Genomic DNA, 15693 nt, shown 5'->3' with positions numbered 1-15693 from the left:
GCCCGCCCCGCGCCCTGCCCCGCCCAGAGCACCAATCAGCGCGCGGGAGGCGTGTCCGCAGCGGCACCCGGAAGGAACGCAGGAGCCGCGCACAGTCGGGGCCGCGGCGGCAGCGGCGGAGGGGGCGCTGGTGGGTCCGGCGGGGCCGCGACGGGTAGGGCCGGGGGGCGCGGGGCACGGCCGGGGTCCGGCGGGGACGGGCCCCCCGTGCGGCGTGCGAGCGGGTTCGTGCGCCCCATCTCTGCCGCCGTCCTCCGGTTCCAGAAGGTTCGGGAGGGCCGTTGGGACCGGGAGCCCAGACCGCAGGGGCGAGCCGGAGCTGGGGGAGGCGCGACCAGGAGGGGCCGTGATCGGGTAGTATGGGGGAGGTCGTAAACGGAATGGGCAACTGCGAGCGGTGGGGGGCCTTGACCGAGATGTGGGTCTCTGAGCTGGGGAGGTCGTGACCGGGATGGGTGTCTGTGAGTGTGGGGGACTGTGACCGAGGTGGGGAGCTGTAGCCGGGGTACTTGGGCCGGCAAGAGGCCTGGCACCGGCGGAGGCTGTGGCAGGAGGTGCCGAGGCGGGGGGGTCAGGCGGCGGTGTGACCGCAGAGCGACTCTGGGGGGCCGGGGGTGCCCGGGGGAACTGAGGCTTCGGGAGGGCAGTGTCTGGCAGAGGCAGGTGTGGACCGAAACGGGGTGCAGCCTTTGCTGCGGGGTGTCCCCGATCCCGGCTCCCAGTTCCCCGGCAGCTTAGGGAGGCTGCGCTGCCCCTGGTCTCGCCCACCAGGGCCACGTCCTCTCCGCTGTGACATGGGCTGGGACAGCCTGTCTGCAGCTCTGCCCGCACGGTGGGGCCTCCTCCTCCTCCTCCTCTTTTTCTTCCTCCCGCGGGCATTAGCTCCAGCCCAGCTGGGACGTGGTGGGTTGTCCCGGCACGGCCCGCGGCGGTGGGGCCGGGTACCCCGGGGGCGCGGGAGGCGCGCCTCGGGCGGCACCCGCCCCGGGGTCCCTTCCCAGGCCCCGGCGTGGGGTGCGGGGTGGGCGCCGGGGCGGATGTGAACCCCGGCATCCGCCGCCCTCTGGTGACAGCCAGCCGCGGGCGGAAGGGCCTGTCGGGGGCACTCCCCTCCCGAAATCAGCAGCTGCCGACCTACCGAGGTTTTCAAGCATCTTGCAGGTTTTATACAGAAACGGCAGCCCGGGTGTCAGGTTTGGAAAGGTGGTCTATTAGGGAAGTCAGAGGAAATGGCTGCATGGTGATTGCTGTCGAGGTGGGCTTGCTCACGACCCACCCGTGAACATAATCCATCAGTATGAAGGGCACACACCTCCAGGGTTTCCACACTCCTTTTATTATTTTTCTTTGAAAGAAGGCGTGTGGAATTTGCAGTTGCAGTGGAAAATGCATGGTAGAGGAATGTTGTGCTCTAAATTTAAATTTTAAAAGTAATTTCCACTCATTGCCTTTTTAAAAACATCAGACAAGCAGAGATGTGCTTGCAGACCTGCCCTCTCCCTGAATCGTATCTGTTGGCATCAGCAAAGAGGAAAAGTTGAGAAATTGTGGAGATTGTAGCAAGCTTGAACCCTGACACAAAGCAGTGTCTTGGCAAGCTTGGTAGCACGAGGAGGTGAACAAGGTCCGGCAGGTGACATAGAAGAAAACTCCCAATGTGATAGTGCTAGAGTTACTTTTGGCAGGGCTGGGCTTTAGGTTGAGGACTGGGAGAATGAAGTCATCCTGTAAAGCCTGGTCACCGCCTTGTTTCACAGCAGCAATTCCCATGGTTTGGGTCTCAGCATGAGTGAGTGGCAGGGTGCTGATGGGGACTCTACATGTGCCAGCATGCAGTCCCAGCACTAGGGCAGGGCACTGGTGGGAGTTGGCAGGGCTGAGGGGTTCGGATGGGGCTGGTTCTGAGGGATGCTGCTGCCACAGTGTTTGTTGCCAGGGTGTCAACACTTGCCCTTGCCTGACCTCCAGCCCCTGCTCCCATAACATTTAACTGTAATACTGTATTCCTGCTGACTCTGGTGGGGCCTGGACATGTCCCTTCCCATAGAGACTAGGGTGGTCAGGACAGCAGAGCCCTGCTGTCACCACAACTATGTCCCTTGGTGAACTGAGCTTTTGGACCAAGGTCCACCCACAGCTGGAGCAGTGCTGGGGCTGTTTCAGCTGTACCACTCACCCGGGGTAGTGGGTGAAACACCTTGTTTCTATTCCTCATGTGAGAGGTTTCTTACCCACTGAAGGAAGGAAATCTGGTGGGGTCACTCTGTACTGTGGGAACTCCACTGTTCAGAGCCACAGCTTACTGAGGAGAAGCGCATCTTTGCCCCAGTCTTCCTCCTTGCTGTCTGCTACAGGCTGCTTGCCCTGGCACATTTCTGCATGACTGTGCTGAGTACCAGAGGCATGAGATACCCGAACTTTGAGTCTGAGGGTGATTGAAGAGGATGGCTATTGATCTGACTCTTCAAAGTCAAAGACTCTTGGCTCTTCCCAAGTCCTTTACATGTTCTTATTGCTCTGGGCCTGCCCAGGTTTGTCCTCTGCTAGATCTGGTTGACACCATTGTGTGCTGTGTAGAAATGCACTATGACTGGGTGCCAGGACACTTCCTGATGCAGAATAAGAAAACCTGTTGTTGGTAAGTATGTGGCCACAGACAAGAAAGGAGAAAGTGAAGCCATATGGTTAGAAAAGTGGTGTCCTCAGCATGCTGTCAATGGAGCTGTAATGAAATTATCAGAGGCTTTGGTAGCTGGAGGAATTAATGAAGTTGGGTTTGAAACAGTACAGATGTGAAGGGCAGCATGGGAGAAATCCTGAAAGGAGATATTTGTATGCTGGCAGATGGTTTGTAACAGGTTACTTAGTGAGATTGTTGCAGGTTACTTTGTGAGAGTCTTCTCTGAGAGGCTTTTGCCTGATGTCTCTCCATGTTGCATGATTCCCAGGGACCTCCTTCTTCCAGGCATCTGTGTGGGCCTCTGTATCCTGGTAATGCCATATTACCATGTTTCTGATTCTTCCTTCTGTTTGCAGCGACTGGCACCTCTGGTCCCTGGCGCCTACTTTCTGACCAGCTCAGTTCCTTTGTTATTTCATTTTGGTTTTGCTTGTGATCAAGTGAGCCAGGTGAATATAACCTCCAGAGAACTTGGTCCCACAAAGTTTGAGGCCTATTTTAATAGTTCTTTTCTTTGACAGGGAAGTGTCTCTGCTCATCCTCCCTTTGGCTTTGCCCCTCTCTTTCACAGTCTCTCTTGCTTGGCCTGTGGATGCCCAGCTGCCAATTAACATGTTTTCTCCCTGTTTCCGTCTGCATCTTCAGCTGGTTGTGAATCCTGAATGAAGGGCATCTGGGCTCACATGCTCTGTGTTTCAGAGAGCTTTTTCAGGACTGCTCAGTGGTTTGCAGTCATACTTGCCTGTGGCCTGGACAACCCCCCAGCTAAACAGCATGATGGTAAAACAGTACTTGGATGGGAAGCCTTCAAAGGAGTCCTGTGTGCTGGAAAATGGGAAGTTAGTGATTCAGCTGGAAGTGCTTTTTAGTAACAAATCCATGTACTGGGCCAGGGTTGATGTCAGCTCTGAGATTCTTGTTGGAAGTGAATAAAGATGCAAAGCCCTTTATGCAAGAGCTGAGGTGATAATCCAGATCTCCTGGCCTCAGTCCATTCGGGGTAATTGCATTCTTCCTGGGTAGTGTTTTCAACCCATCCCTTTCAGATACATTGCTATTGCTTCCTGTGCTGCTGCAGTATGTGGGTGGCAGTACTTCAGCCATGTCCAAAGCAATTCTTGTCACTGCTCAGGCTTAGTGCCTTTTGAGCCATTTCTGAATGACAGTGTGCTAGAGGAGGGATATGGTGGAGGGTTTTTATATATGTATATTTATATCTACATATGCTGCATTTACTGGGTCTTGTTCTGCTTACAAGCTCTCCAACCCAATAGCCCTTGTGCCTAGCTGGTACCATTTCCAGATGGAACTTCTCCTGGGATGCCAGTGCAGGTGTTATTAAGCACAAACTTTCTGGGTGCCCTCAGGACAGTCTTAAGGGCTGAAGCCCCAGTAGGGTAGTGAGGCCATGCCTCCCTGCACCATGGTGTGAAGGCTGTGTTTCGGGGGCACTGGCAGCTTGTCTGCCTGCAATGCTCTGCTCCTCGGCACAGCAGCTCTGGTCACAGCTGAGCTGTGCTAGGGTAGTTGCCTGTGTGGATGATCAAGCTAGGGAGCAAAGACTGCCTCACAACAGCTTTTGCCCATCATGCCTGCAGCCACAGGAAGGTCAGACCTGATCCTGGGGAGGCTGATACCATCCTGGTTTCCAGGACCTGCTATGCACAAGGATCTAGCCCCCATAAAGTGTGATCTCCAATGGTCTGCAATTAAAGCACTGTGAGCCTAGGGAGGAGACTTAAACAAGATCTTTGTGATGGTGTTGGCAGGCTTCTTGGAGATTTCTATTAAGCAATTGTCATTTATTCCCTTCTCTGTAGCCTGGGAAACACTGTGGTGTTGGATTTGTCTTGGTCTATTTGGGTTGTTGGGAGGGGTGTCTCTCCAGCACTGGAGTATGTCCCTCCCTGCCCTGACTCTGTGTCTTCATGCAGTAGCTTAGCAGGTGGCCTGTGGGGACCACAGCCAGTGCCTCTTGCAGATAAACCATGTGCCAGTGCACCCACTCGAGTACAGCAAAGCCTGTGTGGTGGAGAAACCTACAGCTGTGTGGGTGGACAAGAGCAAAGCCAAAGGCACAGAAAGGCCTTTATTTCCCACTGAAATCTGGGCAGGGATATCGTGGATGTGACCTTAGCAGTTTTCTCTGGAGAGCTGACTGTGCACCTGCCTGGAGTCGTGCAGGGAACTGGGGGTAGCTGGAACCCAGGAGGGAGTCTGGGCTGCATCTGGAGGGGCAGCCTCAGCACTGGTAAAAGATGTGGTGGGATCTTTGAGCTGGTGGGGTGTTTGGGGTTTCTCACTTCTGGGCATGGGCCACTAACTCACTTGGCTTGTAACTGGGTGGGCAGTAACTGCTCACCTGGTGTTCCAACTGAACCTGTGTGTGGACTTCTCTTTCCAGGTGACCCAAGACTGCCAGAACAAGCAACCTCAAGGCCACACTGCAAGGGCTGATAGCTGAGAGCTGCCTTCTCTGTCTACTTCAGCCCTACACCAAGGTTAGCAACATTCAAACATCACTGATTTCCCTTGCCTCATCATGGGTCTGTGAAGAAACGGGAAACTCTGTGCTCTTCTCCCCTTGGCTCACAGCGAGGAAAAATACTATGCTCCGGCACAGTGTTGATGAATGGAGGCAGAGATCTCTGAAGTTTGCTCTTGGGGAAAGAGGTTTATTGAGGGTGCAGAAGGTTCTGCCTCGTGCTCCCAGACACAGCACGTGGCCGGGCCTGAGAGGGTGGGGAAGGGGAGAGACAAAAGGAGGGTTTGGGTGAGGGAAAGCTCCAAGGGAGGGGGAGAGGTTCCAAGAGGGGATGAAGTTCCAAGAGACCACGTGGCCCCTTGAAGCCCCCTTATCAGGAGAGCTTCGGAGAGAGTTGGGATGAGGCATATCCAATGGGGTTACAGACACTAATGTTTTAGGGGAGGGTACAGAGGTGTGGGATGAACCATACATATTTTGGGGGGGTGGGATGGAACAGTCCATTTCACCCCAGGACTCATCCGAAGGCAGGGGTGTCATCCGGCTAGCTGGGCGAACTGTTCTCATCCTAGCTGTATTATTTATGAACAATCATATTTATCTATCATCTGCAACATCACAGGGATAGCTCTGTAAAGTAGATGTCACCCAGGTGAGGTTCTCCCACAGCCAAGGTTTTTTGGGTGCTCCTGCATCCTACTTGGCTGTCAGCATGGCAAAGGGAACCTGGATGTGTGAAACCAGTGCTTCTAAGACTGTTGAACCCTGCACACTGTTGTCCGGAGCTCAAGGGCAATGTGTTCTTGGGAACTTGCAGTCTGTACTGTTTGCCACACTTGTCCTTCTGCATGACAGCAGGATTGAATTGGGAGCATTTCCCAGCTGCAGGCCCCTGCTGTCCTTCTCCTGAACCCAGCTGAGGGTTTACCCAGAGCTTGTGGCAGATGTAGTCGTGTTCTTTATTAGCAGTATTTGGGTTTTTCCTGCATTTTCCCAGGATATTGTAGCTTGGCTTTGGTGTGTGAGGCTCAGATAAAGTGTTTCAGGAGGACCAGCAGTTTTTGTATTCCCACTCTGAGGCAACCAGCCTGGAGCAGCCTGAGATGGCTGTGAGCTATCTGCCCGGTCCATGGACTCTTGTGTTCCTGCCTAGAATCCAGCAGTGCACAGTGTACTCTCACCTGAAAGGGAGCCCTCATCAAGACTGTGCCTATGGCAGGGTAAGATGAACCCTTCTTTCACCCTAGAGCTCAGGTGTGATTTGGCCAGGACAGATTATATGGGGAAGACATAGTTTAGGAGGCATAGCTGCCCAGGCTCTGCAGCTCTTACTCTGAAGTGTCTACCAGAGAAGCTGAGACCAATCCAGAGGCAGCTGAAAACTGGGCTTCAGGCCATATCATTCTTCAGCCTGATGCTGAAGTGGTACCCACAGTGGGTGAGGCAGGGATAGATTTACCTGTGAAGGTGAAAGGAAGGAAAGAAGAAGTCCTTTGCTCATGCCAGTGCCCTGTGCTGAAAATTAGCAATCACACAATGCACTGAGAGGAGAGCAGCCCCTTTATCTATCCAGGTTGTGGCTTTCACTAATACCTGTTCCATGGTGGGGTTTTATATCTCTCTTAGTGATGAGAGACATGGCAAAGACCAGAGAAAAGGTTAGCACTCAGTTCTGCTGGAGCTGCTTGTAGATCCCAGTCAACTAAGTTCACAGCATCCTCTCAGGGCTCCTGACTTTTAAGGGCACACCACAGAAACACAGAAAGGCTTGGTTTGAAAGGGACTGTAAAGATCAGATTCCTAACCTCCTGCCATGGGCCAGGAGAGCTACACTCTAGACCAGGTTGCTCAGGGCCCCATCCAGCCTGTCCTTAAACACTGCCAGGAGTGGGACATCCTCAGCTTCTCTGAGCCACCTGTGCCAGTGCCTCACACCCCTCTGGCATAGTATTGGATCCACTTTTCTCCCACCCTTCCTTGATAACCAGTTAGCCTAATATCTTAATGGACAGCAAATCTCACATTTATGTGTAAAGCATTAGCTTTTCCTGTTGCTTGGCCACAGCATGAAGCTGTTCTCTGGTTTGTATATCACCTTACCCAGGTGATACCAGTGAGTTTATATTTGGGCTGAATTAGCAATGTTGGTTCAGTTTAGTGCAGCTGGTGGTGGTCTGGAAACTGATACAGCTTACAGACCCATGGACAGAATTGCAGTGCCTCTCTTGGGGATGGGATGGAACCCTGTGCTGGGAAATCTAACGACTGGACAAAGTGTAGTTTATATCTTCAACAGAAGGCAGTCAGCATAATGTCTTCCAGCCTTCTCTTGGTGTGTGTAGCCTGCCCTTGCCCCAGAGTGTGACCAGATCATGTAGCACTAGATTGTCTTTCCACTGAAAACCACAAGAAAATGCTGCCTTCTCCTTCAGAACTGGCTCTGGGCTCCTTGCAGATATTGGCACTGGAGTTATGCAAGGAATCCCCTATTTGCCCTACCATCTCTGTTGCAAATAGGTTGGGCATTCAAAGATCCTGTTCATTGGAGTGTTGGGACAGCTGGATCCTTGTTCACTTCCTCTGCTCCATTCTTGGGAGCAGCAAGATCATGTGCTGAGGCTATTTTAGGTTTCTGAATGTTGCCGGTGTCCCTCTGAGCTCCTATTTGTGTGCAATCCTACGGCTTCCTGCTAAGATCTGTGTGAGAATCCTGTTTCCTCATGTGTGAAGGTTTTGCTTGGGCACAGTGTCCCAGGGAGTAGAAAGAACTTTGAATTCCTCACTTAGCTCAACATCTAACCCATATCAACTGTATCTGTGACTCCTTTTTGTAACCTTTAGCTCTGAACATCCCTTGGACCTTGCTTTACAGATGCGCATGTGTTGCCTGGTGGGAAGCGGACTGCAGCTTCCTGCAAGAAATGTGCATCCTTCTTTTTGGCAGCAGTTGATTCCTGTTGTCTCAGATGGGAGCATGCATTGCTGAAAACAAGTCTTCCACAAAACCTCTAGGTGTGGAAATACTCCAAAGCCCACAGCTGAGTGAGGTGAGATCCTGGTTCAAGCCATCTCTACGGCTGGATGGCTACTTGCCATCTGCCACCACTATCCTTCAGCGTGGCACAGGGTGGGGCCTCCTGCCCTCTCCCTTTTTGGTATACCCAAGACTTTTGGCTTCCATGCACTTTTTGGTTTCCACCTGCTCAGGTAGTTTTTCAGCAGTGCTGAGCAGTGCTGAGTTTCATGTTGAGGCAAGATGTGGCTCTGCAGTTTTGGCCCATCTTTATTTTTAGCTGTGCAAAGCATGGTTGATGGTATCAGAAGGAAGTTGCACGGCCTCTGGAGCTCCATGACTCATCCTGGATCAAGACCGAGGCTTTGCTAGCTTCTGCTATAACCCTCAAGTGATGTAACTGGTTGTGGGAAAGGGCAGAACAGAGAGAGAAGCAGAGCTTTTAGAAGGTTAGGTTTTTTTGCTTGCCTGCAAAGTTGTTGAATTTACACATTGAAAAATATTGACAGGTATCACTCCTGAGTGTGGTTAAAGAGTCCTTTGTCTTCCCCTTGTGTCTTGTGCCTGTGTAAGAGAGGTGAAAGGGAGAAGAGCTCCGCTTACCACCCAAGCTGGATAACTGTTTAGTGGCACGTAGCAATGGTAGAGAAGAGTTTTTAAGGCAAGAAACAAAGCAGGATCCCGTCTCTGATTTAAGCCACAGTGAGCTTTGGTGCAGCAGTACAGACCTGCCTGGAGTGGAAACTGTCAGCAACTGCAGAGCAGAGGCTTAAGAAGTGCCTGCCAGGATGCATGAAGAAAAGTCTGAAATCCCCATTCCCATCAGATCTGGTGCTACTGCAATGTAGAAAGAGCTCTTGGGGCTTTCTAACCTGCAGGCAGATGTGTTGGACTGGACTGGAGAGGGGCTGCAGGTCACCCCCATGGAGCAGGCCCTATGGAATAGGTGAGAATGTTGAAGCATCCCTGCCTGCCACAGCATAAGGGAAATGCTGTTTAAAAAGCCTCTACTCCCCGAATCTGTCTGTGTGGCCCTCCTGTGCCTTGCCTTGAGAGTAGACAAGGTGGGGTGCAATGCACCTGGGTTCAGAGTAGGGTCCTTGCACCTGAGGTGGGCAGGGATGACGGCTTGTGGGAATGGGCTTCTACCTCTACCCCCTTTCCTTCCTTGATGAAGGTGCTGCCTTTAAGGAGTATGTTGAGGCTTTTGGTGTTTCATATGTGGGACAGCTGGGAGAGGATAAGCAAGGGGAAACAGAGATGGGAGATAAGGGAGCATGCTGGAGGGTATTGCTATGGCATCTTGCCACTGGCAGTGTCACTGACAAGGCAGAAAAGCAGTCAGGCAAATGTGGAAGCTGCCACAGCTCTCAGTGCAGCCCAGTCCCAGTTATGCCATGGCCCTGGCACCCCTGGACTCCTGCCTGACAATCCAGTCTGGCATCTGGAGCTGTTCTCCTCTGGCAGCAGCCTCATGGTGAGTGGTCAGGGGTGTTTGGTCCATCTTCTCCCCTCTTTCACCCCTTGCTGGGGTGTGGGCAGGCAGCTCCTGTTTACAGACTTGTTTGTTTTGAAGCCCTGAGCTGCAGAGCAGGCCCAGCCAGGAACAAACAAGTCTCTTGATCCCTCTCACTGTACCATGGAAGAAAGCAAGTCATTCTGCTGCCCTTGCTTATCCTCAGTTAATCAACATAAGTGGCTCTAGCCATGGCTGCATCTTCCCAGGATGTCTGGCCCTGTGCTGTGCTGTTCCATCCACCTTGCACAGCCAGTTTGCCTTGCTCCTTGGTATCTGTACTCAGGGAGAGTAGACACTTTTGTGACCCCTCTGATATGGTCTGAGATTGTCCTCTGGGGCAGTCACAGGAGAAGTTAAACAGTTTTGAAGCTGCCTTTGGGTAGACCCCTTACCAGATACTGGTAAGAGAACTGGCTCTTGTTGGTGAAGGAGAAATCATGCGCTCACTAGCAGAGGGAATGGGCCAGGAAGCCATCTCCAGCCTGGGCATAATGTGAGTGTGACTGAGACCTGACTTGTCATCCATGATATGCCTAAAGGCCTGGACGTCAGCCAGGGAAAAGGACCTGCTGGCAGCAAGCACAGTCTGCTCGTGTCAACATGGATGGCTGTGTGAGCCGTAAACCTCTCTCATTACACCTCTCAAAGGTCACTGCTGGCAGTGAGCTACAGCACCCTGCCCACAGCTCTGTGCCCAGCCAGAGTGAGAAGTGAACAATGCACTTGGGGATGTATGGAGGTTAGTTGTGTGGGCTTGCCATGGGGTGGCACACACTGCTCTGGTGCCTGTGACCAGAGTCTTTCTGGGACTAGGGTGTTCAGTCAAAAATGGATAGGAAAGGATGCCTGAGCACTACCCAAATAGCTCTGTACTCACAAATGTCATAATCCATGCCTGAGCTGTGACCCCTCCTTTCCAGGGTATAAGGCTTCATGTATTGCCCTGAAAACCATTTCACCCTTTCCAGTATGCCCTAATGTCCTTCTGTAATGTAGGGTTACTGTAAGATCTGTAGGGATTACCCACTTCTGTCCAGTTTGGCAGTTTCAGTCATCTTAAAATTCCCAAATAGTCTAGACTTGTTTGCACAATGTTCCCTGGACTCCAGACCCTGGTGTTCCCAAGGGAGAGCAAACAAAGAGGTGGGAGCTGGAACATGGAGGCTGTGGGAAAGCTGCATGTGGTGGACAGCAGTGTGCTTCCTTCCTCTCAATTCCAACAGGTTCCTTCTGCTTTCAGAGGGGAGCAGCTTGCACTGCACTTGCACTGTGACCCCATGAGTTACAACCATGTCATCATTGAAGTGCTGCCCCTCTTTTTCTGTCTTACCTGTTCATACTACACAGTCTTAAGCACAAAGGACTGAAAGACCCCAAGTGTAGTGGGGTCATTTACTCTGCTGCTGATCTGGGGAGGAGTTAAGATAGGCAGTGCTGGAATAAACATTTAGGGAGAGGCAGCCAAGAGAGATTTCCTCCTGGCTGAGCCAGTGGTGTTGAAGCTAGGAGAGTACTGTGTGGCTTATGTGCTGCTTTGCTTTGCCTCTGCCATTACCTGAGGCAAGTCTAGGACATTCATTCCTACTTTTAATCAGGTGGGGACACCATCCTGAGCAGTGTCACTCCGAAAAATTGGACAGTGCCCTGTGGGACATCAGCACCAACCTGAATGCTGCTGCTGTGGGAAGAGTGGTGGGGATTTCAGCAGAGAGGTGATAGATCAGTGAGACCAAGTGGAAACTTCAACTCCATGGGTGTTTCTACCTGTATTCCCTAAATTGTGAGAAGGTAGCTGAGTCCAGCTGTGCTTGTACAGACTGTCTGGAAGATGTGTGAAGAATGGCTTGCAAGAACCAACCTTTAGCTCCGTTCAGGCTGGGAGAAAATGCCTGGATACCGTGTACCAGGGTTTCCTTATTGCCAGTCAGCGCTGCTGGAGCTGTCAGGCCAGCACTGCCACTCAGCCCTTTCTATACCAGCGTTTGCATTGCTGATGAGATTAGCATAGCTGGGCCAGCAGTGGACAAAGGGTGTAATTCTCAAGATCCTCTCTGCTGTGGCTGCCAGCAAAATAAAGCAGTTATGGCATCAAGTAGAGAGTCTGAGCTTTGTTTTCAATTAATCTTTTAACAGCAGCAAAAGCTAAAAATATAAGCTGTTTTTGAGGAACTAGAATACTCTCAGGATTTTTATCTAGGTCTGATCTGCCAGCCTGTTTCCTAGGCTGACAGTCTGGGATATTAAGGTATTTGCCATGATTTGTTCTGGCCATGTGATAATTCTGGAGAGAGAGAATAGAAAAATTGGTGGCATCAATCTGCCACCCTGAAAGTGCTCCTCTTGCTGCTGTGCCTGTTCCCTGTAACCAAAGGTTGTTTTGTGGCTTAGATTTGTTGAGGAAACAGACTTACAGCTCTTCGCTTTCTTCTGTGCAGCAATTTCCCAGGCGGCTCAGTAGAATGATTTATTACAGATTTCAGCTGTTTAATTCTGTTTCCCTACAATATGACAGTGTTGGAGTAACTGAGCAAAAGGCAGTGATGTTTCCGGAGGAAGGCTGCTATCAGAGGCCACCCCTGTAGCAGAGGCTGGAAACAAGGAGGAACAGTTTACCAGGAAATGCCTGTGTTCATGTACTGGGCACTTTTGGGAAGGAATAGGCATCTCACCCTTAAAGTTTCCTCACTACAGGACTCCAGACATTGCTGATGAAGCTGTTTGAGCAGCAGTGAGAATGCTGCCCTCCAGAGCCTGGGAAAGGTCTGACCATAGTGGTGGTCTGGAGAGAAAAGGCAAATTCTGTCCTTAAGTGAACCTTCAAGTGCTATTTTTGGAGTGTAGGTGGTTTTTGTTTTTTTTGGTTTGTATTTTTTTTTTGGGTGTTGTTTTTTTTTTTTTTGTTTTTTTTTGTGAGTTGGGGTTTTTTAATTGCTTTTTGGTGGTGGCTTGAGCTTTTTTTGGTACTGAAAAGAAGAGGAATAGTTTTTACAAATCCCTGTAAGGCAAGAGAGAATTTCCTTTGGAGTAAACTGGCCTGAAACTCGATATGTCTCTGATGTGTGTCAACAGAAAAATTAAAAGATAGTACCATAAAGTAAAAAGGGATAATGAATGTCATCTAGTATTATGTTGTCCTGGGAGATAGAGGTGGGGCAAGTGTATTGCAATAATGTTACACTTTGCATGACAATAACAGCAAATACCACCTTAACACACTTCCCTGGGGAGGGGTGAGAGGGTCAGTTTTCAGAGAGTCCCCAGAAAGGTGGATCGAGGCAGTCAAGAAGGCTGAGAAAAGATGCCAGGAGACTTACAGATGAGCAGTGTGTAATAGCTGTGCATTTTCTGCAGCTTGAATTCAGTGTTCTCGTTCTTTGTCCCAGCTGAACCGGGCAATGCTGGGCTCTTGACCTCACTGCAGTCTCGAAAAACAAAAAACATACTCAAGAAACAATAAATTTAATAACATTTGTAAGATGTCTGAGCCAGAGCCTGAATTAATAAATCTTTAATTTATCTGTCTTCTAGGCAGATAGATGAGTGGTGGTTTGTTTTCCAATTGTTGCAGGCAGGAATTTTAAAGGGTTTTACTGTGGATGTAAACTGCTGTAAACCTGGTCCTGGGAAGCTTTACTGGTTAGCAGGTCCTCAAAAGAGTTTCTGTTGGTGTGTGATAAAAACAGAGAGCCTGAGGTCAGTACCTGGAAATTTACCAGCTCCTAGAGCTGGACCAGAGTATCAAGTCTTTACTCAAACACATGAATCTTTCAAGGAAGAGAATGCCATTACTTGTTCTCAATGAAGCATCCAGTCTCCTACCAGCCTTTTGAGACTTACATCACTCTTCTGATTTTTAACACTCTATCTGGGTCTTTTTTTTTTTTTTTTTTTTTTGGCTATGCTAAATTACTGCATATCCTGGTCCCCTCTGGGTTTGTGTAGCCCAGAGAGCTGGGTTCAGTCCATATGGCCAGCAGCAGATTGGGGCCACCTTAGCTTTAAGAGAGGTGAGAACAGAGGAGATTCACAATAGGGAAAGCTTGGTGGAGCATTTGTGCGTACCTTTTAATCCCTCCCCATCACTGGGATTCTCAGATCTTAGTACCACTCTTGCTCCACTCCCCACACTCTGCCAGGAGCTGTGGACTGCCCACCCACTCTCCTTCCTCAGGGCAAGGTTAGCATGTTGTGACTCAGTTTTCCTGAAGCCTGAGGAGAAGGAAGGGGGGTAGAGCAGGACCAAAAAGGGGCAGAGGGGAGGTTACAGCAACTGGTAGGAAATGGCATTTTAGGGCTGCAAGACGGCCCTACCCTATCCTGTATGCTGGGGTGGTGTTTTGGGGTGCAGTGGTACGAGTTGGTTCTGTCTGCCATGGAACTGGTGTTTCAGGATGTGGTTGGGCAGCTCTGTTCCAGCTGCAGAGCTGTCAATTTTGACAGCACTTGCTCCATACTACCTTTTCCTGTGCCGGGGATGATACTACAGAGTGAGACCTAGCTGTGCCTTCCATGTCCTCTGCATTCCCATGTCCAGGGTGTATAATTATGCACAGTCCTGTAGGACTGCTTCCCCAGCTTGTGACTTTGGGCTGCTGGTCTGGATGTGGGTCTGAGCTTATCTCAAGACGAGGCAAGAATCAGTGTGCAGGCTGTGTAGTAACAGCCTGGGATCCCTTGCTGGCTCTGATTTGCTCCTGGTCATGGAGCAATTGCTCTACCAGGGGACAGGAGCAGAGGAGTCCTTGTAAGACTGACAGTGGAGGAGCCCAGTCCCAGCTGTTTCCTTCCTCATCCCTGTCCCTCTGTGTAACCCCAAACCTGCATGCATGGAACATGTTTTGTAATAAACCTGCTGAACTGCAGGCAGGCAGAGCAAAACCAGGAGACTATAATGAGGTGTAAGCCCAAACGCTGCCCGTGTTGCTACAGCACTGTGAGGCACAGTAGTTTGTATTGATGAGCATAGCCAGAGGCATCCCTCCCATCCTGTAGTGTGTATCTGATGCTTCCTTTGAGCCACTAGCAGATTTTCAGTACAGCTCTTTAGTAAATGGAGGGTAGGTCTAGCTTCCCATGCATGCTGCCAAGCGCCTTGCTACTGTGAAACTGTCTTCATTTAAGGAAGTGCCCTAAGGGTTAAGCCATGGTTGTGGGATAGGGTTTGTAACAGGAACAAAGAGGGCTTTTAAGGTCTGTGCTGGCCTAGGAATAGAGGGAATTATTGAGCCTTTCCCAGTGTGTTGAATTACAAAGGTCATGGAGACCCTTTTGCTGGGAGGCAGCAACCTTTGAGGTCCCTGCTAGAAGTGGGGCAGAGAGAAATTGTCAAAGTCAGCGAGAGCAACTTAGTGGAGAGCTTTAAGACAGGTGAAAACTGGAACTGTATTCTGGGGTAAATAATGACTGAACACAAGAGCTGGGTACCTTCTCCCGGGGATTTTTGGGTGGTTTGGTTTTGCTTCACTTCCTTCCCCCTATTACATTTACAGCTGCCCTCACACATGACACCCGAAAAAGCAGCACCTCTGGTGTACCCAGAGCTTGGGCGTGCCTCTCCAGCCTGCTCAGGGCTGGTGAAGGCAGCAGAGGGTAAAAGGCAGTGCCTGTAAGGGAGGATCTTTCTAAAATGCAGAAGAGGAGTCTCTGGTGCCTACAGAGTCATTTTACCGTGACAGAAGAGGAAGCTTCATACCCACCTGAGCTAGACCTGGATTTTTCATGCATAGTTGAGCAGGAAAGCCCAGTTCTAGCTGGTTTCCTCTTCTTAATGTTGTCTGTTCAGGATGTCCCATGGGACACAGCAGCAGAGGGTCCAGCAACAGGAGCTAGGGAAGGGATGAATGGTAGAAACCTCTGTTTCCCTTCCTGCAGCAAGATGAAGAGTGGACACGGGTAGTTTCCATCTTGAGCTTTGAATGGCATGAGCCATCCAGCCAATGCACCCAAGATGTATGGAAAAATGGGGTTTAGTGGTTTAGTCCTTAAAACTTTCAGAT

General features: G+C 50.6%; 1 protein-coding gene across 11 annotated transcripts in view; it reads left to right on the top strand.

Moving 5' to 3' along the window:
* The first annotated feature begins 26 nt into the window (after nucleotides 1-26).
* The window catches only part of ATOSB (atos homolog B), a 37860-nt gene continuing 22193 nt past the window's right edge, over nucleotides 27-15693 (top strand). For 6 of the 11 annotated variants that reach the window (XR_014951418.1, XR_014951419.1, XM_021554621.3 and 3 more), the window contains exons 1-2: nucleotides 27-130; nucleotides 5085-5181. The gene's annotated coding sequence lies outside the window, so the exon portion shown is untranslated. The other 5 variants (XM_085567121.1, XM_085567119.1, XM_085567117.1 and 2 more) reach the window with 4 other exon arrangements.

The sequence above is a fragment of the Lonchura striata genome, chromosome Z, assembly GCF_050655825.1.
Source record: "Lonchura striata isolate lonStrDom1 chromosome Z, ASM5065582v1, whole genome shotgun sequence".
In the NCBI taxonomy this organism is placed as follows: Eukaryota; Metazoa; Chordata; class Aves; order Passeriformes; family Estrildidae; genus Lonchura; species Lonchura striata.
Note: the sequence above shows the minus strand (reverse complement) of the source record. Positions and strands in the feature narration are given on the sequence as shown.